The sequence below is a fragment of the Geotrypetes seraphini genome, chromosome 4 (assembly GCF_902459505.1).
Source record: "Geotrypetes seraphini chromosome 4, aGeoSer1.1, whole genome shotgun sequence".
Taxonomy (NCBI): domain Eukaryota; kingdom Metazoa; phylum Chordata; class Amphibia; order Gymnophiona; family Dermophiidae; genus Geotrypetes; species Geotrypetes seraphini.
Genome location: NC_047087.1, coordinates 217,011,798 through 217,039,349, shown reverse-complemented (window position 1 = coordinate 217,039,349; position 27,552 = coordinate 217,011,798).

Genomic DNA, 27,552 nt, shown 5'->3' with positions numbered 1-27,552 from the left:
ATATAAAATCTTGTTTCCCTATAATTATCACATATAACATAGACATGTCTAAACAACATCATTAATTGTCCCTGTTATAAATGGATAGAGCGCAAATTCAATTAATTCAGAAATACAAGCAAGCTTTAAATCATACATTGGTGTCAGAAAAAAAATCTAAAAGGTGATTATCAACTGAAATATACCTTAATATAAGAAGGCATTGGCAAATAGATCTTAAATTTTATTCGAGCCTCAATTGTAAGCCAATGCAATTGGACAAACAAAGAAATTACTCTTGACAAATTTGCTAGCAAAAAGATAAGCCTTACAACTGTGTTCTGAATCATCTGAAGATTTTTAAACATAGCTTTTGAGCAACCAATGTAAACACTATTACTGTAATCCAGTTGAGATAATCGTAGTGCCTGAACTATCACAGCAAATCTAGGTAAATCAAAATATTTCCTAATGTTCCAATTTTTTCATTAGAAAAAAAAAGATCTCATAACCAAATAATTTAGTTGATGTTCCATAAAGAGCAAATGGTGCTCAAAGTTAGGCATTGCATATACAGGGTGGGCCACAAAAAAGTAGCCTGCCTCTAATACCAATGCCAGAAAGATGGTGTTCTCCCTGGAACAGCAAATAGTGATTGTGGAAGGTTTTAGATGTAAACAGGGACCACTTTCACCATCTGTTGTAACTTGTGGGTAAGTGAATAAAACCAATCCACTTGCTCATTCATCGTGTCATACTATCGCCAGAGGCGGGCTACTTTTCAGTGGCCCACCCTGTAGAACAGCACTTAGGGCTAGGATCCACCATTATCTTTAGGCACAGGCATATACACCAACTGAACCATGAAGTAAATCCTTGTACCTAAATTAGGCATAGATCCCCCTTATTCTATAACAGTGTAGACAAATTGTGGAATTCCTCTGATCCGCCCATGACGATGCCCTCTTTTGGAGCTACGTGTAAAATTTACATAATGATCCAGATACATAAATATACACATATACTGTAAATTTACTGTCAATTAGCAGCAATAATTGATAGGACTCAATTATTGATACTAATTGGCTTGTTAATCAAATTATGTATGCAAATTGAGAGCATGCCCAAATTTGCAAGCATAATTTATGTTGTCATTTATAGAATTTTGGGGAATGTGCACAGTTATTTGACTAATTTTTTAATTGAAATTATCTGCTGCTTATGTCCAGATTGCTCCTACTATACACTGTCTTGGGAAAATTTATTCAACACATCTTAATAAATAAATTTAGTAAACACATTTTAATAAATAAATAAATAATTCAAATTCATTTGATTTAACCCCACATTTTAATGCTTAAGCAAGGTGTCTACTTTGTCCCAGTATTCAATTGCCTCCAATCCATTTGGTGTTAGTGCAACTACTAATGATTACCTGACAACAAAAGTGACCCCTTTGTCCAATATAAAGGAGTCTCCCAATATGGAATATAATACACTGCATTCCAATAAACCTACACTAGTTTGATAGATTCTTCCACACTTCATCAAGATCACATAGAATTTCTTTGCCCCAAACTTGGTTCAGATTGGTTACCTCAAACAGTGGACATCTGAAAACGTGTCTTTTTGTCTATTAAAATGTGGTCTCACATGGAGAAGCATGGGATTTGAACTCACAGCCTCAAGGTACTAAGGCTGTAGCTCTAACCACATCCGAAAAATGTAAAACTATCCATGAAAAATAAATCAGAACATTCATCACACTTCCATGTTCTAAGTCATGATGAATTCTTAAAGCTCCCTGTTTTATCACCCAGGAAAAATATCTGCTTCTTATCACTGTGGTGAAACTACAGTACTTCATAAGGCTCATAGTTTCGACCAAATTGCCCCTCTCCTTCATGCAGAACATTGGCTCCCTGTTATTGCATAAGTCAAATATAAAATTCTTCTTGTCTAGAAATATCATCTCCCCTCAACTCCCTTCTACCTCAATATTCTCCTCATTTCTTATACTCCCTTACATTTTTTCCTCAGCTGACAACAATCTTTTTTTGAATATTGTATTTCCCCCTCCCCTTCTTGTGTCTCTAGTCAATATGTTATCATGCTTACATGATCCAGTCTGATGCCTTTATTTTTAAAACGTCGATGAACTTATTGTAAACCACTTAGACATAATGATAGGTTAGATATCAAACATATAATAAACTCGAAACTTGATCTTCTGACCATTCCCTCATTTTCAACTCTTCATCTCAACATCTCACGGGACTCTACCTTTAGATATCTGGGCCCTAAACTATGGACCAGCTTCCCCCTTCCTATTAGAAACCAGTCCACCATCAAGGCTTGTAAGAAACTCCTGAAGACCAACCTTTTCTCTGAATCTCTTCCCTGTCATGACTAAATTTCTTTTCCCATCCTTTTCTGTCTCTCTCTTTCCCTCATTTTAGTGTAAACTGCTTAGATGCCTAAGCGAAGGTCCATTTCAGTATATCAAATATGGTCAATGAATGAATGAATGAATAAATAGGATATCTGCCATCAAAGATGGATGTGTGGTGCCCAGGGGAGACTGGTGAAAAACGATGGGGGAAACAAGTCATAGATGACAAAGTGTTGCTAATGCTGCAAGAATTGGTTGTGAGGAAGCTTACTCTTTCCTCTATTACACCCCTGATAACTCCTCTGACTCTAATGCTCCTTTACCTTAGGAGTCCTTTTACTAAGGCGCGCTAATCGTTTTAACACAGGCTAAATATTAGCGTGCGATAAATGCTAACACGTCCATTATATCCTATAGATGCGTTTAATATAGTGTGTGCTAGAAACGCAAGTACACTTTAGTAAAAGAGGGAGGCAAACATGTAAGGTATCGTCGTTAGAGAGGATTTTCAAACTTTTGCACTTCCAACTGTAACCGGTCCATTAGTGCCGATATTTCTGATGTCAATCCCCCTCGTGACCAAAATCATTTAAACTATATTTCCAGGATGATAGTGTATTGACACAGTGATAAAACATACCCTGCTATTTTCAGCACATATTGTTCAGTGTCTTTAGGATAGGACTGCCACTTCCCTTTCTTCAGAGGCCTAGGGTGTCTCTTACTGCTAGGTAAACATCAGACCCCATTGAGAGCCTCCTCTCCTTCACTGTGCTAATCCTATCATCTGTTTCAAAATAACCAGGAAGCTTCTTCAACCTAGCTGCTAGTGCTCCTTATTTCTACTAAGATAAGGGCTGCAGTACCATCGGTCATCAAGGAAGCAGCACGGCCATCTACCTGTGTTCTGCTCCTGGTGCACTCCTCTATACTCAGAGCTGGCCTCTGCCTCATCTAGCTGTCTCCAGGAAAAACAAGGCATATATAGCATTTGATGCCTAGTCAAAGGGTAGTCTATAAATCCCAATAAACAATCATAAACACTCCAAATGTTGCTAAGAAATGCATTCTACTAGCCTCTGCCCCTATAGGCAGTCATAGCACTAATTATAGACTGAGAATCATCATTGACAATTGTCCTAGAGGACACTTGTTAATTAGGAGCTAACGGATTCATTAGCCTCTTAAACTCCATCCTCCAGAAGTGGTCAGCATTTTTTTTTTTAAACACTAACCATGGGTGGTTAAATTAGTCTTGGATATTCAGTGCAGGGCTTTTTGTGGGCCCCAGAACTAAATATCAAGGGCAAATTTGCCTGTTGCCCAGGCTTATGTAGGACTCCTGCCTGCTTAAATTGCTTTGAATATTAGCCAACATGTTGATCATCTGCCGGTATTGGTCAGTCTTTTCTTGAAAATCGTTTTTCAAAAATTACTTTAAAATAGAAATGTAAGTGTGCATATTAAAATGGTGGGCAAGCCACTCAGTCCTCCATAGCCTCAGGTACGTTAGATAGATTGTGAGCCCACCGGGACAGATAGGGAAAATACTTGAGTACCTGATTGTAAAACCGCTTAGATAATCTTGATAGGTGGTATATAAAAACCTAGTAAACCTGAAACTAATTTTTTAAAAACCCTCTTTCTTCTTTCTTCAGGCCCACTCTGCAAGTGCTGCATCTGCTGGAATCCAGTAACAGGAACACGGACCACGACTGGACTTCAGAAACCAGGAACAATTTCTCCTCCAGGTAAGTATCAGGGACAGTCTCCAACTACTGCCTATGTTAAATAAAATAAAGGGAATAAAATCCTCTCTCCCTTGGTGTTATGTGAGCCCTAAGAGTTTCCTCCTCCAGCAGGAACCTTAGTTTCAATAACTACGTTTCCCAGGAAATGAAATAAAATTTAAAAGTTGCCCTATCTAATACCCTTCACTCTATCCTGGCAACACATTCCCTTACAGCAGGCAAACCTTACACACACAGAATTCAACACAGCTTAGCACAGCCCTACTCAAAGCTCACGCCATGGGCAGTGAACACTGTCTTGTTTGAGGTAGGGTCCAGCGGAATTCTGCGGCACCTTTCATAACCTTGTGACTCACTCTTCCCACCTCCTCCCAACAGGGTTTTTCCCATAAAATAAATTTCCTATAAAATATGTTTTCCTCTGTCAGATAAATATACGTGTTTTAAGGTAGAGAATTAATTTATAAATGAATTGTAAGAAGAGAGGGAAATATGTAAGTGACTGTTTTTCACATGGCACTAACGGGGATGTTATTGCTGAAACAAGATATTAAATTTTCATAAAACAGCACAATACAATTTTAGTACTTTCCTATTTTCCTTTAAAGCACTACAATACCCTTTTATTACTAACACTCTTGGAAGAATAATATTATCTTGTGCACTATTAACCTAGAACATCCTCAAAATTTGACTAAAACGCAAGAGAAAATATCCCAATGGATATAAGGGAGAACTACTTAAGGATCTCAAGCGCTCACAGCTAGAGGCTCGATGTATATTACGAGCCAGTAGCCATAGGGTGAGCTATCACTGGTCCTGTAGAATCTCCTAATTTCTCTGTTTTATCAAAACTCCTTTATTAATTTTTATTAATTTTTTAAATGTTTATTTTATCCTTATTTTGTTCTAAAAAACCATTAAATATTGTGCAAATTTTGTTTGCCTATTTGCTTATTCGCATATTAGCTGCATCCAACAAATCATTTTTAAGAGTTGTTAACGTGGTGATATCTTCATTTATCAAATAGTACTTTCTCATTCAACAATATAGGAATTCTGAAGTACTTAGCTTCTAGACATGACTACGGAAGATCTCCAACGGAGTTTTACTTCCCTTAGCAGATCCTCAGTCAGCACCTCTTCAATCCTGCACCCCAATTTGGGTGTCAGTTACTGAATCTAGCTCTTTATGTGTTTCTGAATTGTGGTTGCATCAGTCTGATATAGCTATTGTTAAACACAGCTTTTTTTGTAAATTTTGGTTGGGAATGGTCTTGTAGAAAATAAAAGAGGGGAACTTGTTAAAGGAACCTCAGTAAAAATAAAGGAACTTGTCAAAAGAACCTCAGCAAAAATATGTTTCCTTAGCATCTATTTTTATGTGTATAAATGTTGGGACAACTTTATAAATGCATAGATGATTAGGAGTCAATATTTATAGAAATTTAAGTGCACTCGACAGGCCTGCATAGCTAACCAGGCAGATAGGACTGAATAAAAATCAGGTCTTTATTTTCCTAATTAGCTACTCAGGCACTGGCAATGAATATCAAACAGAGCCCAGATAAATTCCAGGTGGCTGCCTGAGGAGTTTATAGTGCCCCCTTCTCTCTGATGACAAGAAGAGCTCCTAACCAGACCTCACTACCCCTCCTTTGTAATCACTTCTGGGTCTACCATCTATAGCCCTGGTAGTCTAGTGGGTCCTAAGAACAGGAGCAATGCCCACTTGCTCCTGCTTGTTGTGGATTTGGCTTCATAATAATTGTCATTTCACAGTACTTCTAGTAGCTGAAAGCAGTGCTTCTAGTACTGTGAAACTGTTGCTGGAAGTTAAGGTAGCCATTTTGAAAGCTGGATAATGATAGGCAGGTGTGAGTAGACATTAATCCTGCCTTTATAACCCCAGAGACCAACAGGGTTGCCAAGAGGAGACCTGGAGGTGCCTACAGGGGATAAGTGCATGTGGGAGTCTGTTGGAGTTTCATGTCTTCAGGAGGAAGAAAGGGGGGGGGGGCAGTGGCGTACCTAGCATATGCGACACCCGGGGCCCATCATTTTTTGACACCCCCTCCCCGGTGACAGGTCAAAAGCGCGAGACGACAAAGGCGTGCCGACAACCCAGCGCAGACAACTGAGCGCAAGACAGAAGCGCGCCGAAGAAAAACAGTATTTTAAAGGGCTCCGACGGGGGTGTGTGAGGGGGGAACCCCCCACTTTACTTAACAGAGATCGTGCCGGCGTTGTGGGGGATTTGGGGGGTTGTAACCCCCCACATTATACTGAAAACTTCACTTTTTCCCTAAAAAAGAGGGAAAAAGCTAAGTTTCCAGTAAATGAGGGGGTTACAACCCCCCCAAGCCCCCCCACAACGCCGGCGCAATCTCTATTAATTAAAGTGTGGGAGGGGTCCCCACCAACACCCCCCATAGGAGCCCCTTAAAGTACTGTTTTTCTTCGGCGCGCTTCCACCTTGCGCTCAGTTGTCTGTGCTGGGTTGTTGGCGCGCCTTTGTCGTCGCGCGCTTTTGACTATGAACCCCCCCCATCTATATGAAAAATATGATTTTTAGTAACAATCCACATATCGCACAAGAGTGTACCTAGGAAAAGGCAGCATCTTAAACACTGCAGTGAGCAATAGAACACCAACACATACATTGCAAAACCAAACAAGCCAGATCCCGCACAGTCAATTGATCCTGCAGTCAATGCCAACTAAAAACTATGTTCTTTTCATACACAGAGAACAGAGATACACCCTCGCCCAATATGGAATAATCACAAACTAAAAATAGAAATATGTAGACTAAAGTTAAACTGAACCGCCAAGAAACTAGACCCTGGATACAATGCAACACCACAAAAACAGTAACACATGTCCTCTAATACGGTGCAAAATATAAAGACAGTGGATGTAAATTTGAAAAAAACTGATACATAACAATCACCACTTTACAAATTAACAAATAAAAATAAAACAAACAATGAGAAATAAAAAAATACCATTTTATTGGACTAATCCCCGTAAGCTCAGTCCCCATCCCCGCAAACCACCTGATTCCATCCACACAAACCTTGAATTGTTTTATATTGAACTTATTATATTAAAGTATAAAAAGAAACAATATTCTGTACAATTGTCAATTTATAAATCAGCGTCTTCTCCCCACTCTCTCTTCCCCATTTCACTTCAGCATCCTCAGCCCACTCTTTCTCCACTTTCCTTCAGCGCACGCACATAAAAACAAGCAAATAATTTTATATCATTTTCATTCTATTCATTCATAGAAATTAAAGTCTAAATAATGCCAGTCACATAACAAAACATGATTCTACAAAAATAATTCCCTGCACAGTCAAGCCTGCAAGGATTACTAGATGTCTTTCAGCAGCTCCCCTCCCCCCTTACCTTTGTGACCAAGTCAAAATGATCTACCAACAATAAAATTTTAAAAACACAAAGCACACTGTACGCAGAGAAAATGTTAATTATCATTTATATTCCGTGGGTTTTCAAAGAGGTCAAGGCAGATGACTTTATGCAATGTCACCTCAGTAACAACTATATAAAAATAGACAAATATACCCCCTTCCTTTTTACTAAACCGCGATAGTGGTTTTTAGCGCAGGGAGCTGCGCTGAATGCCCCACGCTGCTCTTGACGCTCATAGGCTCCCTGCGCTAAAAAACATTATTGCGGTTTAGTAAAAGGGGGCCATAGTGCAAAATATAGACAGCATATATAAATTCTCAAAACAGACACATTTTAATCACTAAATTGAAAATAAAATCATTTTTCCTACCTTTGGTAATTTCATCAAGTCTCTGGTTGCACTTTATTCTTCTGACTGTTTATCCAATATTTCTATGCTTCCTCTCCTCCAGACCTCATTCCCTCCCCAAACTTTTCTTTGTTTCACCCTGCCCCCTTCTTTCTTTTTCTCTCTCTCCATACCCCCTTTCTTTCTGTATGTCTGTCTTTCTCTCTCCCTCCATGCCCCATTTCTTTCTTTGTTTCACCCTGCCCCCTTCTTTCTTTCTCTCTCCATGCCCTCTTTCATTTTGTATGTCTGTCTTTCTCTCTCTCTCCTTGCCCCATTTTTCTTTGTTTCAACCTGCCCCCTTTCTTTCTTTCTGGCTCCCTGTCCCCCCTTTCTTTCTTTCTCCCTGCCCTCCCCTATGCCACCACCATTGGGAAAATGCTGCCACCGCTGCTGGGGAATAGGCTGCCACTGCTGCCATCGGGAACAGGCCAGCACCGGGTTCACCCTGCTTCTCTTCTCCGTGGGGCCAACCAACTCTCGCCGCCCGACATCAATTCTAACGTCGGAGATGATGTTCTGGGCCAGCCAGGCAGCGATTGGCTGGCCCAGAACATCCTCACTGACATCAGAATTGATGCGGGTGGCGAGAGTTGGTTGACCCCACAGGGAAAAGCAGGGAGAACTCAGTGCCGGCCTGTTCCCAATGGCGGTGGTGGCATTCAAGTGGCTAAAGAGCCGCAGTTTGCCGGACTAGGGAGAACACTGGAGGGTAGCCAGCTGTGCACCCCCTTGGGGCGTAAACCCAGGGTGGACCGCCCCCCCCACCCCCACCCTGATATGCCACTGTATGTACCTCACTCCCTCCCTATGAGCAAAAATTCTCCTTTCTTCCATTCCTCGTGTACACAACCATCTCTTTCCCTCCCTTCCTCTCTCCCAAGTCCATGCCTTCTGTGTCCAAAAACGCATTTCCTCCCCCACCTCAGCATCTCTTTCCTTCCTTTCCTCTCTCCCAAGTTCATGCCTTGTGTCCAAAAATGCACTCCCTCTCCCCCTTTTGTGTTCCGCGTTTGCCTCCTAGCCCTCATCTTAGCAACTTTCTCAGCCAAATACAACTCGAGCCGCGAGGCTCGTCTTCTGTTCCTACCTGCCCTGCTGTGCACACATAGCCAACCGGAAGTCTTCCCCGATGTCAGCGCTGACGTCAGAGGGAGGGCTTAAGCAAAGACCTCCTTCCCTCGGATGTCAGCGCTGACATCGGGAAGACTTCCGGTCAGCTATGTGTGCGCGGCAGGGCAGGTAGGAGCAGAAGACGAGCCTTGCGGCTCGAGTTATATTTAACCCCGCGGGTCCCCCGTCACCCCGTTTAGCTCTCTCCTGTGCAACTCCTTGGGGCGTGCACCCGGGGCAGACCGCCTCCCCCCCGCCCTCCCCTAGGTACGCCACTGGGGGGGTCAGGAATGGAGGAAGAGAGGTGGGGATACAAAGGGGGTAAGGATTCAAGTTTCCCCTTCTACTGGATACTGCTGATATTCAGCTGTGGCCCTTATAAATGTCTTATGTGGGTCACAGCTGAATATTAAAATACACTGACCACCACCATCTGAATATTTTCCCTTTGAAAATGGGTTCAGCTTATATTTATGCTCGACACCAAAGTTAGGTTGCCTAACATGCATTCTTATTGTAGTAACATGCAATAAGAATACAATTTATAATGGGGAATAAGAGGCAGAAAGCCCTAAGGAACTTCACATTTTTCATTGTGTCTTTTTAACATTAATAATAACCTGTATAAGTAAAAGTTAAAATCAGCTTATTTTGGTAGGATTGTTATCATTAATGTGAAGAAAGGAGAAACAAAGATAAAATTTATAAGCATAACAGAGAAAAAATGTGAGGTTGATATGTATTGCCTTTGGGCAAAGAAAATAAACCATTTTTGCATATTTTGAATTTGGATAATTTAATTAGGCAAGCTATTAAAAGACAATCAGAAATAGATTATAACATTAAGTAAGTAGATATAACTGCAAAAATAAGTATCTGGGAGAGAATACATAATTGCAGTGCAATCTAATTCAAACTTTTGTGATAGAACCACCCTGAGATTGTTGGAGGATGGGCTATATAACAAAATTAATGAAATGTGATTAAATGGTATGTTGTTATAGCAACGGTTCCATGCTTAACTTCTCTACTGTTTAGCTTTTCTGACTGTAATACTTATGATGCTAAGAAAGCTTATGATGCTGATGAAATTATAATATTAAAAAAGTTAAAAAAAACACAACCCACTAAAAACTAATTGAACCATGGCAGAAAGCTTTGATTTTTTAAATATATGCTATTGGACTCATTTTCTAGAAAGATAGATGTCCAAAAGATAGCATAAACCAGCACTTGGACATCTTACTAGTCAAAACGTCCAAGTAGGTCTTCTCAAAATAAACTTTCTAGATGTCTTTTTGGTTGTTTTGTCTCCAGTGCATCCAAATCTTAAAGGGATATGTTAGAGGCATGTTTTGGGTGGGCTTAGGGCGGGCTTAGGACTTGGATGCTTGTCAGACATAATCAAACCTTTAACAAAAGATCCTGGGCTTTTTTTTTTTTTTTTTTTTAAAGATGTTTGGCGCTAGACATGTTTTAAAAGCATCTAAATACTAAAAAGGTATCCAAACTGACCAGGTGACCACTGGAGGGACTAAAGCATGACCTCCCCTTACTCCTCAATTGTTCACCGACCCCCCTTCCACTACCCAAAGATGTTAAAACCCCCCACAAAAAACAGTACATTCTAACCTGTATTAGAAGGTGCTGAAAAGTTCTCAGCCCAAGTATCTTCAGATGTTACCACAGACATTTGAGCCGAGAGAGCAGAGGTTACTGCAGTGAATTTCATATTGAAAGTTCCAGGTACAGATGTCACCATATCTTGCTTATGTTGTATGGTGAGCCGTCCGAAGCCTACTGTAACTACATTAAGATGACACCTGCAGGCATTAGGGCTCTTGTTGTGGTGTACAGGTGGATACAGTAATGGTTTTGGAGGGCTCACCATTCAATGTAAGCTGTTTATAGTGACTCTAGTTTTTTAGCCCGTTACATTAATGGGTGCTAGCAGCCCTTCTCCCTTACTTTTACCTCCCCCCTATCCAGGACTTTGAAATGTGACAGTCACTACAGTACCCCCTAGAGTGCCCTTCTGCAGTGCTCAGCTCTCTGTGAATAGCTGTATTTTGTAGGAAAGTCACTACATATACAAAATATATATAATGGTAAACATGAATTTCAATTCACTGTTGATCAATTTGCATATCCAATGCTCAGAGATATGAAGGCTAAATTCTCCGCCTCACCACTCAATCATTGCAGTGTTCAATGCAAAGTTGCTCCAGATTACTTATCTATTTGTTGTTCCATTGCTAGCTGCTACAGCTATGCCAAAACTTCTTTCGACTTATTTTAGTAATGCAAAGATGTTAGAACTTAGCTTTGAATAAATGGCTGGTTCCGACGTGCCACGTTTCGGTACTGCGTCAGGGAACCGACAATTACAGTTTAGAACTGGAGGTGAAGTGTCACTAAACATTATATTCAAACGCGGATAAAGCTTGCCGCTCGATACTTGTTTCTACTTTAAGAAGAAACAAGTATAAGTTTAGAACTGCTATGGCTTTGTTATAATATTAGATGCCAAATCACGATAATTTATTCACAATTTACACGTGTACATATTAGAATTTAAACCTGGTGTGTAGCTATCATTGATTGAGCATGTCAAAATGCCCTGGGCTACCCAACTGTAGGGACCACCTGAAGCCCCATGCATATGAGACTTCCCTTTGTATCCGGGTCATGCATCATGATCCTCTACACATGCTGCTGTGATCACCGTGGCAGAGACAAATTAAAAGCTGTTGCACTGGCTGACGAGGTATTTCTTCTTTCATTTTTTCTCTGCTGTGGGGATCATGGCAGCATGTGGAGGCCCGGACTAGCTGAGTGCAGCAGAGGAGTGGAGGGTGGCTAGCGATGTGATGGAGAGATGCCAAACTGGATTTGGAGAGAGTCAGATAGAGATAGACTCGGGGGGGGGGGGGGGGGGGGAGGAGAGGGTGGGGAGGGGGACAGAGGAAGAGAGAGAAAGGCCTGGAAAGATAGGAGGAAGAGGGAGACAATTCTGGACTGGAGAGGAGCAGAGAGAAGACAGAAAGAGAGACTGGACCAGAAACGAGAAGATGGACAGATGATGGACCAACAGAGGGAGAGAGGGAGGAAGGAAGGGATCAGAAATGGGGTACAGGAGAAAGGGAAAAGAGAAATTGAACATGGGATGGACAGGGACACAAAAGAAATAGTGACCATGAAGAGAAAAGGGATATGGATCCAGAAGAGATAGTGGCCATGGAGGGAACAGGGATAGGGATAAAACTAGACACAAAGAGCCAGATTCTGTCTAAAATTTAGGCGTTGTTCAGACATCCAGCAGTAGAATGCATAAACATACTATAAAGAATCATGCTCAGCACTGCTCAGCGAGTTTAGACGCATCTAAATAGTTAGACGTCCTTTACAGAATCGCCTTTTAGGAGTCACATAGACATAATGTTTATAACATTATCACGTCTCATTATTATGACATCATTAGAATTGCAATTTTATGCTGTTGTTCATTAAAAAGTGTTTACAGTGAAATGCTGACACCATTGTTATATTTTATCTTTTAATCCTTTTTTATTTTATTTTGCTTCTGTCAGAGGAAGCAGAGTGGGATTCAAACCAACAACATCAGGGTGCTAAGGCTGTAGCTCTAACCATTGTACAACACACACTCAGATAGTAAACCACATGTCAATTCCAAAGACAAGCTTATTTACAAGCAGTTGATTTACAAGCAGTTATTTCTCTAGGATAAATATCAAACATGTACCTTCAATGGGAGAGGTTTAGAACAAACGCCAGGAAGTTCTTTTTCACACAGAGGGTGGTGGATACATGGAACGTGCTACCATAGGATGTGATAAACAGGAGCACGCTACAGGGGTTCAAAGAAGCTTTGGATAGGTACTTGGAAGACAAAGGGATTGAGGGGTACAGATAAGAGTAAAGGTAGATTATAGGGATGGGATTAGAGGTAAGTTACAAAATTAATCAGGGACCACTGTTCAGGCACTAGGCCTGATGGGCCGCCATGGGAGCGGACCGCTGAGCAAGATGGACCTCTGGTCTGACTCAGCGGGGGCAACTTCTTATGTTCTTATGTTCTAATACTTGTCCAATTCCTCTTTTGGCCTCTATGTTTCTCAAAGTAATACTGTATATATTGCATACTAAATACTCTCTTTTTTAGTAAGAGAACTGCTTGCCAAAAGCAGGTCTACTTTTGAGTGTGAGTTGGGCACTACAAAGGCTTCAGTTAGGTGGATGTGACTTAGGTATCACTTAGGCATGCTTAAGGTGTCCTCATATAGGTTAACAGGGCTTCTATTTTTTGATGTTTAATAATACATAACTCAAGTAAAGCACATGAAAAAATATATATTGCATACTAAAGCTTCTATTTGGGGAGCTAAGGAGGACTCCAGGTTGATATTAAGCTCAGAATATGTTTAGTAATGCATTACTCAAACAAAGCACATGAATATATATACTAGTCATTTCCAAAAGGTTAAGAACATAAAAGGAAATACTCACACAATGGCTGCAGTAGTTCAGAGCAAGTGGACGTGTCTGATGCACAATCTTGACATCATTGTGACATCATCAAGAAGAGGTAAAGACTGTTATGGAAATCTCAAGTGAGAGGTGTTAGAGATCACCATGTAAAGCATGGACTTATAAGTAAAAGTAATGTTTGAATCCTGAGCACTAATTTTTCATGAACTAAAAATACAATGAAAATATAACTTGCAAACAATATGCACATAATTTTGTACCTGGTCATGGGACCAAGTGACATCAGAGGAAGAGCTGAGAACAGCGCTAGCAGCAGGTAGGAGATACTGCTCGCAGCCAGAGAAGATTGAAGAGGTATGTGGGGGTGGAGGGGAAGAGTACGGGGTGGGCAGGGTGCATGGCGCGGCGATGGCAGGTGCCACTGCCTCGGGTTCCTCTTTCCCTCACTATGGGGGTCTTTCACTAAGGCGTGCTAGCCAATTTAGTGCATGCTAAATGCTAACGCGACCATAGAATATAATGAGCGTGTCAGCATTCAGTGCTCACTAAATCGGCTAGCACGCCTTAGTAAAAGACTCCCTATGTCACACATAACTTTGGGTACAAGACTTAGGGGTCCTTTTATCAAGCTGCTTTAGGCGGTTAATGCGCGGAATACCGCACATTCAACCACCTGCCACGCTAGTCGCTAATGCCTCCATTGACGAGGCGTTAGTTTTTTGGTGTGCCACGGGGGTTAGCGCATGATGAATGTCCAACGCGCTAACCCCCGTAGCGCACCTTGATAAAAGGAGCTCTTAGACTGCTGAAATTAGGTGTGAATGCTGGTGCACAGGCAGTACTCTGTAACTGTGTATTTAATTTTTCAGATACATGCCATGGGATTTAGGAGCCACACTTTGTAGAATAGCGCACAGCCAGATGCTCGTGCAAATTCTGGCTGATGCCAGTTAACTGCAATAATTTGTGGTTAGCATCCAATTATTGCTGGTTAAGGGCTCAATAATCAATTAACTTGCATGCACATCTTGAGCGTACATCTAAATTCAAGCACGCAAATTAGAGTGCCATATAGAATCCAGGGAATAATCCAGTATCATTAAAATGAAAAATCATGTTATTCCTATTCTGACTCCTAATCGTTATGGCCAAATAGCCAGTTTAGAAGTTCTTCTATGAAATGAAACAATGGGCTCCTTTTATCAAGGCGCGCTACAGGGGTTAGCACGTCAGACATTTCATCACGCGCGAACCCCCGTGGCAGCCTAAAATCCTAACACCTCGTCAATGGAGGCGTTAGGTAGTAGCGCGCAAAAAACAAAAGGAATTGACCCCAAAATATCCACAAAGAAGAAAATCCAGAGAAAACCAAAAAAACTCTGTAGAGTGATGATGTTCCCAAATGGACTTTATTTGAAAGTATCAAAGTTCCAAAGGTACACTAAAATCATCCACATAAAATAATTCCATCCACATAAGAGCCTTAAAGGACCTAGTCTGCTAGGGATACAGGACCCAACACGGTCCGCGTTTAGACAAAAAGTCTTCTTCAGGGGTCCTATAAATAATGAGGGGTACATTAAGAATGCATGTAAGTTATGAATAGTAGTGGTGATAAAATGTGAAACTGTGAATGATATCTGGCATGCAAAGAATATGAAAGATATGTGATAAAAGGACATAGTGATGTAAATGGCACTAATAAAAATGAGTTGGTGAGAAAGGTGATAAATGTCATAAAAATGTGAAAACAGAAAATATTTGGATCTATGCAAAATGCAGAGTGAAGTGGAAAACTTAATTGTATTATAAAAAATGGTGGACGTGCGAAGACCATGCTGAACAAATAAGTGAATACTTATGTTTAAACAAGCTAGAAAGACACAAAGGTAGTAACGCGGCAGGCGGTTTAACGCGCGGTATTCCACGTGTTAAACCGCTACCGCACCTTTGTAAAAGGACCCCAATATGTCTGTAGTCGAACCTCCTCTGAAACAAAATTCCAACATTTGACCCATAGTATGAAAAGGCTATACAGCTGAGAAGAGAGAGCAATGTTCTATTAGGTGAAAAGAGAGCAGGAAGAGTTTCCAAGAGAAAATCCCAATGTTTGGATCTCTCAGCACAAAACTTTGCGTGCTTTTATGCTCAGAAATGCTCATTGACTCAGAAACAGGAACCTCAGAAGGGAATGAGTTTGTGCACACCAGTCCCTCAGTGGTTCTAATATTTTTCAAGACTCACTTGGACATGACTAATGTTACAATGTCTGAAGTAAAGTCCAATCTTTTCAGGAAATTATGGTGCTCACAAAATTAACTTAAGTTGCTATTCAAAACCCCATTACCTTGCAAGCATTGTGCTTCCAAATCTGAAGACAGAACATTAGCTTTATACCTTTTCATTACAAATCCTCAATGAAAAGTACTAATTTGCTAATAAGAATCATAATAAAAAAAGAAAAGAAAATTGAACTACAGTATTCAGTACTAGAATTTAATCTTTTTAATTCACATCAAAGTTCTAACTGCATTGAATATTAAAGTTTAAAAATCATTCCCAAGAAAGTTAAATAGCCACAGGCAACACTTTTGCATTTAATTTGAAAAACAAGTCACTTCACCTTAATAATAAGCTGTTCTTGTCCAAGACTTACTTTAATAGCGCATTGCTACATACTCATTCTTTATTGATCCATACAAGTTAAAGTCTATTTTAAAATCATATACGCTATTGTACAGTCTTTTATTCAGCTGAGCTATTCTGAAACTGACCTTGTGTGCAAAAAGGATTAACTTGTCTTCTTGCCTTTACCATATTGATGACCTACTTACAGTGCTTTAGCAATCCACTATTATATAAGAACATGGGAATCTGTAAGCAGAGGGCAAGACTTGGAGCATATACATTTTTCTTTTTGTGATTTTCAAAGCAGCTGTATTAGCCAGAGAACTGGTTTAGATAATTTTGTTTGCAGATAAGATCCCCTTTCCTTTCTGATTTGCATTATACTGTACTCATAAGGTAATGTTGAAAATAAACCCCCTGGTATTTTTCTTTATAATTGTTTATTAATTTTATGAGAACATCTTACAAAAAGTGCAGGAAAGTAAATAACAGTAAATTCCATAAAAGCACTTACACTTCTCCCTCGTTATTCACGGGGAATAGGGGCAGAGCCGGACCGCGAATGGCGAAAAACCGCGAATGTCCGGCTCTGACCCACCCCCGCCTCCCTTCCGCCTTCCCCTGGCATCCCAGCCTTATCTGGTGGTCTAGCTGGTTTTTGGGGCAGGAGCGATCTTCCTATGCTCCTGCCCCGTGCAGATAGCCATTAAGAAATGGCTGTGGGGAGTTCCCATAGGAAAGGAGAGGGGAGAAAAAATGCAGGACCACAGGGTGAGGGAGTAAAGGGAAGAAGAGGAAAAATATTCCAAACCATAGGGGGAGAGGAGAGAGACATGAAAAAGAAGGGAAGGAGACAGAGATACCAAACCACGAGGTGCGGGCAGGAAAGAAAATAAAAGGGAAGAGAAGGGCGAGGACCACTAAAGGTCAGATCATGGGAGATGGGGAAGGATGGAGAGGAGAAGAGAAATGCCAGAGCATGGGAGGAGGGGGAGGATAAGAGAGATAAAAATGGACAGGGGTAAAGCTGCAATGAATACACATGTAAATTATACTCCTACTACATACTAATACACACTATGATCTCCATTGTGTGAGTATTTCCTTTTATGTTCTTAACCTTTTGGAAATGACTAGTATATATATTCATGTGCTTTGTTTGAGTAATGCATTACTAAACATATTCTGAGCTTAATATCAACCTGGAGTCCTCCTTAGCTCCCCAAATAGAAGCTTTAGTATGCAATATATATTTTTTCATGTGCTTTACTTGAGTTATGTATTATTAAACATAAAAAAATAGAAGCCCTGTTCACCTATATGAGGACACCTTAAGCACGCCTAAGTGATACCTAAGTCACATCCACCTAACTGAAGCCTTTGTAGTGCCCAACTCACACTCAAAAGTAGACCTGCTTTTGGCAAGCAGTTCTCTTACTAAAAAAGAGAGTATTTAGTATGCAATACTAAGCCATACTAATACACAGTATGATCTCCATGTTTAAATGCTAGCTTTTAGAAATTGGTTTTTACATATGCATGTGATATACATGTATAAATGCCAGTATTTCCTTGTGAAGAAGTTTATAGGAAATTACCACTCCCCCTTAATAGCACTCTCTCACAGTCACAGAGCAACCTTAAAAAGTCAGGCTGTATTGTAGAACAGAGAGGAGATGACTCAGCAAGAGCAGAGCAGGGAGAGTGTGTTAAGGCAAGATAAAAACCTTCAACACAGGGATGCTCGGAGGAGAGAAGAAAAGCCTTCCAGAATATGCTTCCATGTAGGAGTGTAACTTATAGAACCTCCATTCAAGCCAAATTCATCTCGGGATTCTGTAGGAACTGTAATTTTAGAAAACCAAGGCCTAATTTGGTCTGATTAAGCTGAACTTTGAAAGACAGAACTTTAATTCTGAAAGAAACCCCCAGGTCTGAGACAAGATGTTTGTACTGCCTTATGAGATATAGTCTATTGCACACAGTGGCCCTGCAGGAGTAGGCCACAAGACAGAACTCTTGAGTACATGAATTGGTTTTGTATTTTATTTCTCCCCACCTAAGAAAGAAGCAGGTTACCTCTTTCCCTGCACATTTAATAAATGGTTTTGTTTCAACTTTAAGCCTGCGATATAGCTGTAGTTTGTCAAGACTTTGGGACCACCCTCACCCATGTCGCTACACCCCTGCAGTTTCTAAAATGCATGTGCACATGCATACATTACTTGCAAGCCCTGTGTAGTGGCAGTGTGTAGTAGCAGAAACACTGAAGACCTTGTTGCAACCATTTACCTAAAGCACGGCTACGTGCTTGATTCTCAAGCAGTTATTGAAAAGTCCATTCCAATTTCGTTTTGATAAAAATTGCTTAGCACATTCTAAATAACTGTTATTATTTTTGTCATAATTTCTTACAGATCAGCACTACCTAGTTTAGGGCTGTGACTGATATATTAGGGTGAAAAGAAAGGTTACTGAATGGGTTGCTGTGACTCATATTTATTCTGTAGGATGTAGACTATATTACTAGAGTACTGTATGTTCTGTGCAGTGATGCGGTATTGAATCAGAATGGATGTGATAGCATACAGGATTGCTTCTGTAATTTTGCTTGTGTTTACGGAAACATAAATTGTGTTATCATTTTAACTGATATTACAAGATGACCTTAATAGAGGACTGTAGAAAGAGACAGGTTTACATCAACCTACATGTCACATTTGCAAGTAAAAGAGAGGATACAAATAAAGTGCTAGAAATTAATGTTGCAATTGGTATTAGTAATAACAATAGTAATATTAAAAATATGGGCTGGGAAGCCCGTTTGGCCTGTTCTTCTCGTCACCGGAGCAGAGACTTTGTCAACACTTGGATTCCATACTTGAACGTTTTATCCCCTGCGAGTCGTAGCCATATCCTGAATAGACTCCAAATGTAATTGGGTCTACCTGTTTGACATTGGTCTCCCCCAGTTTGTATGTTGTAGTGTTTCTCTTGGTGGGGGTGGGTAGGGTTCTTTCTGAGGGGTTAGGGTGTTGATCATGATCGCGGAGGACATAAGAGTCCAGTCCTCCGCGGTAGTTGGTTGATATTGTAAACCTGGTTTATGCTATTGTTGTACCTGCTGTTGTCACTGTTTAATAAAAAGATTTAAATATAAAAATATAATGCATTTATGTAAAGATTATGGGGCTCATAATCGAAAGAGAAAAACGTCCAAAAACCGGCCTAAGTCGGCACTTGGACGACCATTTCTCAAAAACGTCCAAGTGCCGATAATAAAAATAGGTTTTGGATGTATTTCTAAATGACCTAGGCCTTCATAGTGCTGCTGAACGACCAAAGCTAAACGGGGCATTTCAGGAGGCATGTCGAGGGTGGGAGATGGGCGGGACGTGGGCCAGCTTAGACTTAGTTGTACAGCATGTATAACCAAAAGTTTAACAACAGAGCCTAGATGGAACTTGGACGTTGTGACTTAAACCATGTAAAACATGGTCTAAGTCACAAAAAGCCACCTAAAGTCACCAGATAAGCACTGCAAACACATAAAACAGACCCCCACACACTACCCCAGTGATCACTGACCCCCCACCCACCCCCATAAAAATATTAATCACAACTTGAAAATTCAGCCTCCAGACCATCATCACCTGGCCGCCTGGCATAGGAAAGCCTAGTTGTCCAGCCCAGAGGCAGCTTAAGTCATCTTGGGGATGGGTTAGGGACCCATAGAGAGGAGGACCCATGCCCATAAGCCCCTGTAATCACTGCATTGATACTTAAACATGTGCACTCCCCTATACACCCCCCAAACCCTTTTGTACTGGCATATAAGTGGCTCCTGCAGCCATAAGGGCTATTGGGGTGGTAGATAAGTGGGTCTAGGGGATTCTGGAGGTGTAGGGAGGAGAACCTATAAGGGAGCTGTAGGGAGGAGAAGCCATGTCACCCTTTTTGTGAAGTTCACAGCAGTGCCCTGTAAGGTACCCCACTATTTAGGTGGCATGTCTGGGTGTGCAGTCCATCACTTTGCAGACCCCTTCCATGTCCAACAGGGCTTGTTCTAGACGTTTTGGACATGGAGGGAAAGTTGGACGAAAATGTGGGATAAAGATAGATGATTTAGTGGCTTGGACGATCAGATCGGCAGGACGTATAATTAGATGATTTTTGAAATGAAAAAAAAGTTGGACGTATCTTTTGAAAATGTGTCTTAAGGTGTTTTTTTTTTTACTTTGGATGACTTGCGAGATGGACATAAATGGACATAGATGTCCCTTTCAGTTATGCCCCTCTATATTCCTGGAATGTATCATTAACAGCGCTGAAAAAATACATCTTCCATTATCCTTACTTTTTATGTTCAATATTTTTTTATTAATATTTTAAAGAGGAAAAAACAGGTGTAACAAATACAAATAAGAGCCAGTATGACGACAGAACATCAGCTAATGCAATTGGGAGTGTGTGGTGCAGTGGTTAGAGCTAGAGCCCTAGCACCCTGGGGTTGTGGGTTCAAATCCCACACTGCTCCTTGTGACCCTGGGCAAGTCACTTAATCCCTCAGGTACATTAGATAGAGTGTGAGCCTGCCAGGACCGATAGAGAAAAATGCTTAAGTACCTGAATAATTTGTAATCCGCATAGAATTGTAGGATATGTGGAATAATAATAATAAACACACACACTATAGTGGGAGTATTAATTAATTATATCTAATTCTTTAAAGATTTTCTAAACCTTCTACAAAAAAATTAATTATTAATCTTCAATAATTTTTAAATTTTAAATATTTTACATATAAAGATATAACAATCAGTGTACAATACAAACTTATAAGCACAGGATACCAGAAAATCATCAAAAATACTCCTTACTTATGTTAATAAAAACCAGTCAGTTCATCAAAATAAAAGAGTACTTATCTTCTAGAGTTGTCGTATCATCCTGGGCTCAGCTGCAGATTCTAAAGTGTTCAGTGCTCCCAAATGAAATCCAAAGACTTCCACTTTAAAAAAACTACTGTCCAAGTTCATCAATCCGACAATCCATGTTCATTGATCCAAACACTCGATACAATTCAAAATATCAAATATCACAGACTTCCTCAACACAGTATGTAGTCTCCGGTAGTTGTTTGACACCATACGTGTTTCCCTTCCAGCTTTCTCAAGAGGAAGATATGTGCAACACTCTAAAAAAAACCAGCCACATATCAATATACATTCAAACTCTTATCAACAACGTTAAATATTATAACATATCTTTTAACACTTACATCCTTCTCAAATAACATACAGCCTCACATTGGAATAGAGTCCCATGCGGCACAGCCATTACCAAACGCTCTTAAAGCAGTAAACTACACACCCACACTGCATTCCTTAAATCACATGATCACCATTGACGTATTTTAAACTGATTGGCTACCCAACCACTAGCAACCCAAAAGCCACTCTACTGCTTTATTTAACCCCCTCGGGGTCACCGTATCCCAAGTAAAAATAAATCTCTGTTCACAATTCAATAATTGTCTTGAAATATTACCTCCGTGGGTAGCGTGAATTTGCCTCAGCGCTACAAATTTTAGATCAGACTCCTGATGATGTTTAGCCAACCAATGCTCTACCAATCCTCCTTCCTATTATATAAACAGCTCAGATGTTCTTCTATTCTAAGTTTAACCATCCGACGAGTTTGGCCAATATACGTTAAGCCGCACAGACAAATAATAGCATATATGACCTGCATGGAAGTACAATCAGTATACTCATACAGCTCATACTTTTGGTTACCATGAGGTATTTTGAACACTAGTAGTTATTAAAGCATGTTGGCAATAAACGCATTTCCCACATGCATGATGTCCCCGATCTTTATTGAAAGACAGTTTCTGAGATTTTGATTTTTTTATTAGTTCCCCTAAATTTTGCCTCCATTTATAAGCAAAACAAGGTGAACTAGAGAACTCCGGATAATATCTCAAAATATCCCAATGTTTTTGCATAGCAGCACGTAACTGCAAAGTTTCAGCGGAATAAGGAAGAACACACGTTAAAGTATCTTGTCTTACTGGCTGAGATTTATAATTTAGCCACTCCCGATTGGCAATAGAGGTACGTTTATAAGCCTTCTTTAAACATCCATTAGGATATCCCCGTTCCTTAAATTTGTTAATCATTATATGAGCCTGATGTTTAAATTCCTGATTAGATGAGCATAATCTTTTTAATCTAAACATCTGCCCTACTGGGATACTTTGTTTCAGATTCTTAGGGTGATGGCTACCATAATGCAACAAAGCATTCCTGTCCGTCTCTTAACGAAAAATGGAAGTATCAAACCTCCCACATTCATAATTGACAGTTACATCCAAAAAATGTATCTGACTAGCATGAACAGTCTCTGAGAAAACAAGGTGCGGATTACATTGATTTAAATAGTGCACAAATCGATGAACCTCATCCTTTTCTCCCTTCCAAATAAAGAAAATATCATCAATGAACCTACGCCATATAACAATATTAGCAAAAAACAGATTGATACACAAACTGTTGTTCAAATTCTGCCATATAAAGACATGCTACAACAGGAGCTACAGTAGCTCCCATAGCTACTCCTACTTTCTGAAGGTAAAACTGCATTTCAAAACTAAAATAATTACATTGAATAACAAACTTTGCCATTTGCATCAACAATTCCTTTTTACCACCAACCATATCAGATTTTAGTAAATAACGTTCAATGGTTTGTAATGCCTCATCCTGAGGAATACTGGTGTGCAATGAGGTAATATCTAATGTAGCAAGCCAAATTTCGTCTTGGATGGAGATGAGATTGGCAGTTTCAAATAAAGGGCCATGACGGGGACAGATTTTTTTTCCCCGTGTCATTCTCTAATAAGCACTTAATTGGTACTAATGATGATTTGGGCACCGATCTGGTTGTACACTATTCTGTAGCAATGGGCACCTAATTGAATTGCTTCCAATTCAGAAAGGGGTGTGGCCATGGGAGGGATATGGGCGGGACATGGGCATTCACAAAAAGGTGTGCAGTGTTCCAGAATCTGTGCCTAGCTCACCTACCAGCATTTATACCAGGCTTTAGCTAGTGTACTTCCTCATGCTCAAAGTTGAGTCCTGAAGTGCCCTTTATACAGGGTGGGCCACAGAAAAGTAGCCCGCCTCTGGCGATAGTATGACAAGATGAATGAGCAAGCGGATTGTTTTTATTCACTTACCCACAAGTTACAACAGATGGTGAAAGTAGTCCCCTTTCACGTCTATGTACCTTTGAGCACGTCGGATCATTTTGGCTGATACTGCTTGCACCTCTTCAACATGATGCTGGGGACAGTGTTCATGACGTTGTCCTTGATCTCATCCAGGATATGTGGATTTTTGGCGTACACTTTCAACTTTAAACAAAAAACCCATAGTTAACATAGTAAATGATGGCAGATAAAGACTCAAGTGGTCTATCCAGTCTGCCCAACCATACATGCTCCATAAATTAATTTAGTTTAAATGGTCCTTTTTCTTAGATATTTCTGGGCCAGAAACCCAGAGCCCTGCCCAGTAGTGTGCTTAGGTTCCATCTACTGGAGTCTCCATCAAAACTCACTCCATTCCATCTTAACCATCCCAGCCATCAAAACCCTTCCCAGCCTTTCCTCAACTGAATATCCATATACAGGACACAGGCCGTGCAAGCCTGCCCAGTACTGGCCTTCGTTTCTTCAATGTATACCCATTATTTTGCAATCCACTGCTGAATGTCATGGACGATGTCAGGTGCCAGGACTGTTGGAGGCCTCGATTTTTTCATGTTTGCGACAGAGCCGGTTTGACGCCATTTCTGAACCAGCCTCAATACAACATTGAGCTGGTGGTTTTGCTCCTGAGTACTTGTCAGTGAAGGCCTCTTGTGTTTCCTTAATCGATCCGCTTTGCACATAGCCTTCCACAATCATTATTCGCTGTTCCAGGGAGAACACCATCTTTCCGGCATCGGTATTAGAGGTGGGCTACTTTTCTGTAGAATAGCATTGAGTGACAAATTTTATTGCACCTAATTTTTGACAGCATTTATAGAATTTCCCCCCCTAAGAGAATTGTGCACCTAAACTATAGAATAGCTCAGAGTGCTCAGGTAGCATTTGCATGTACAAGTTTATATTCATCCATGTAAGTGCTAGTATTCTACCGGGTTGATTTCCAGAAAAGTAAAGACACTTTGTAACACGAAGATGCTGAGAGTGTTGTAATCTCATTTTATTACAATTCAACAAGACAGTGTACAATCAGGTTTGTGAGGCTTTGCTCCTTACAGATCTTTGTAAACGAGAAGGGACTTTGTGATTCCAAGACCCCTGACGCAGGCTTCATGTCAAAACACAGGCCGTGTTAGGTCATATGTATTAAATTCATCTTTGTCTCTGTTCTTTAGGTGTTTGTTTGCATTGATTTCTTTCCACTTACATGATTCCTGTCCTTTTTGGTTGTGGATTCAAAAGGGTTTAACCAGGCAGGAGATGCTGAACTGGTCAGTCCCAGATATTAATAGTACTTAACCAATGAATATCACCCACTAATCAACTTTCTCCTAACCAGGTAGGTTAGGGGCAGGCTAGTGTGGAGTATCAACTTAGTCAGTTAGGGGCGATATTCAATCCCGTATAAACACTGATCAGCAAAACAGCTGTCTTAACTTTATGCCACAAGTTAACTGGGCAGCAATCTGAATATTGACCAATGCCCTGGAATATCCACGATCAGCTCGGCTCATGGTTGGAAACGGCTTTCAAGCTGCTTACCACCGAGGGCTGAATAAGACCCCCTATAATTTTAGCATGCAAATCATGCTTTTGTATAGGCACTTGTGTTATAAAATGAAGAACAATGTGTAAACTATGCTTTTGCTACACAAAACTGATTAACCTTGAAAAATATTTATTTTTAATTTTTTTATATCAATATATCTCTTTAGCGTGTGCTAAATCGGTTAGTGCGTGCTATGGTAAAAGGACCCCATAACTATTCTATTCTACCATTTGCTATGAAATAAAGGGGGGACAATTTAAAAAGGTAGAATTATAGAAAAAGAAATCATTGTATAACTGTCAAATGCAGATAATTCATAACCAGCGAAATCTAACATTATACTGCATCTATAGTATAATTGAGAATGATTTCATATCCCATGGCAATAATATTTAAAGAGTAATTTACAACATAAAAGTCATAGAAACATAAAATTGTTTTTCTTGCTGCTTCTTCTTTATCCCCGATACCCTAATTTATCTTAATTTATTCTACATCATTTAGCAGTATTTAGAATTAGACTGAAATGCCATTGTAATTCATAAAGAATATCATAGCTAACACTTGATTTCCTACTCATTAATTTTGGATATAAAAAATACCTGTTTTTTGTCTTTTGACATCCTTTATCCTCCAAGTCATTCACTGCTAGCACTAAATAGCATTACTGACTGCTATAATCCAAAGTTCTTGCCCTTGTATTCAATTTGAAACCATTGCAAAGTATGAATGGAACTATTTTAAAAGTAATTATAGCATCTCAATATAAATCAGTATAACTTCAAATTGTATTCATGTGGAAATTATAATTAAGGCATTAACACTTTCCAACTATTTATCTGCATATATTAGTACAAATCTACTGTATATCTATCTATATGGTTTTCACCAAATTTTCCAGAAATGCGCTGCATTTTTATATGTGTCGAAGATTAAATTTTCCATAATTAAGTGATTAAAAATATATTTATGAAGTTTACAATATGGATTAAACGAACAGATTTGTTTTAGTGAAACACAATCAAGGTCATCAAGAAACAAAACCAAAAAGAAAAATAACATCAAAGAAATGTCCTACCCCTCTCCCCCCCGTCCTAAAATCATAAGTGGAAAATATTATAAGTAACTATAAAGAAAATAAGGGACCAGCAGGCTCAAGGAGATGTCCCACAAATTTAAACAGCTTTGAAACATAGAAACATGATGGCAGATAATGGTCCATCCAGTCTGCCTATCTGCTGCATCCACTATATTCTCCTCTCCCTAAGAGATCCCATGTGCCTTTCCCAGCCTTTCTTGAATTCAGACACAGTCTTTGTCACCACCACCTCTACAGGGAAACTATTCCACGGATCTAACATCCTTTCTGTATAAATGAATTTCCTCAGATTATATCTGAGCTTATCACCTCTTAATTTCATCCCATGCCCTCTCACTCTGGAGTTTCCTTTCAATTGAAAGCAACTTGACTCATGCATATTTATATCACATAGGTATTCTAGCTACTGTGGTAGGGTCATGGCTGAGGAACACTGTGACAATTCCAGTGCTGCTGTTGGCTTGTCACTGGTTCAAAACAGGAAAAGAAATAGCCCAGTAGTTAAAAAGGCTTACGAGCAATAGGTGAGTCTGCCTATCCAGGTTTAAGCATGCCATGATCTAACTACTGGCAAAGTAGACCCTTGAACCCTTTAAAACAGGCTAGGAACAAGCATCACACAACACCTTCCAGCGTGCCAAGAAAAGCACAGGCTTATTTCCCTTTGAATAGAAATAGCTGCAATTTTCAGGTCAGCCAGAAGGGGAGCCGTAGAGAGCCTTGGCCCATTCCAGAGCTACCTAGGTGTCAGCGGGGTTTTTTTCTAGATATAAGAATGAGCTCCTCTCAGAACAAGAGAAGAGGGGGGAGAAGACAACTAGACCAGTCACTGGAGAGAAGTGCACCAAAGACAGAGGACTTGCCTGGCAGCAGAGCCCAGCTAGAACCTAATGAGGACTGGCATGATGGAACTGGAGGAGGGTACACAAAAGCCAGAACTAGAGCTGTTTAATCCACCAGAATGCACGGAGATTTCAGAAGAGCTAACCTCTGAATGTGAGCTAACTGAGCAAATGGAAACCTGTTAGTGAAGCAAAGTTTATTTCAGTGTGTTATTCTTTAGAAGTTTGCTATGTGCCAAAAGGTCTTAACTGTTACCAGAGTCTAAGATAGAAAGTGACCTGTGCACTAACCAGGAAATCCCACAAGTGCTGGATTTAAGCCTGCTTTTTGTTGAACCTTGGCCGAGGGGGGGGGGGGGGTTTCTGGATCTAAGACTAGTGAATGCACTATACAAGTAACCATAAGGCTGTGGTGACCAAGTCACATGAAAGGTGGTTGAACTATTTAAGAGGGAGTTTTTTGTTTTGGTTTTTTCCTCCTTCTCCCAGAAGTTTGTTTATTCCCTCCTTTTTGAAATTGAGAACAAAACTGGACTAAGATTATAAAATATTACCAAAGGACTGTGAAGTGATTCTGCTTGCTTG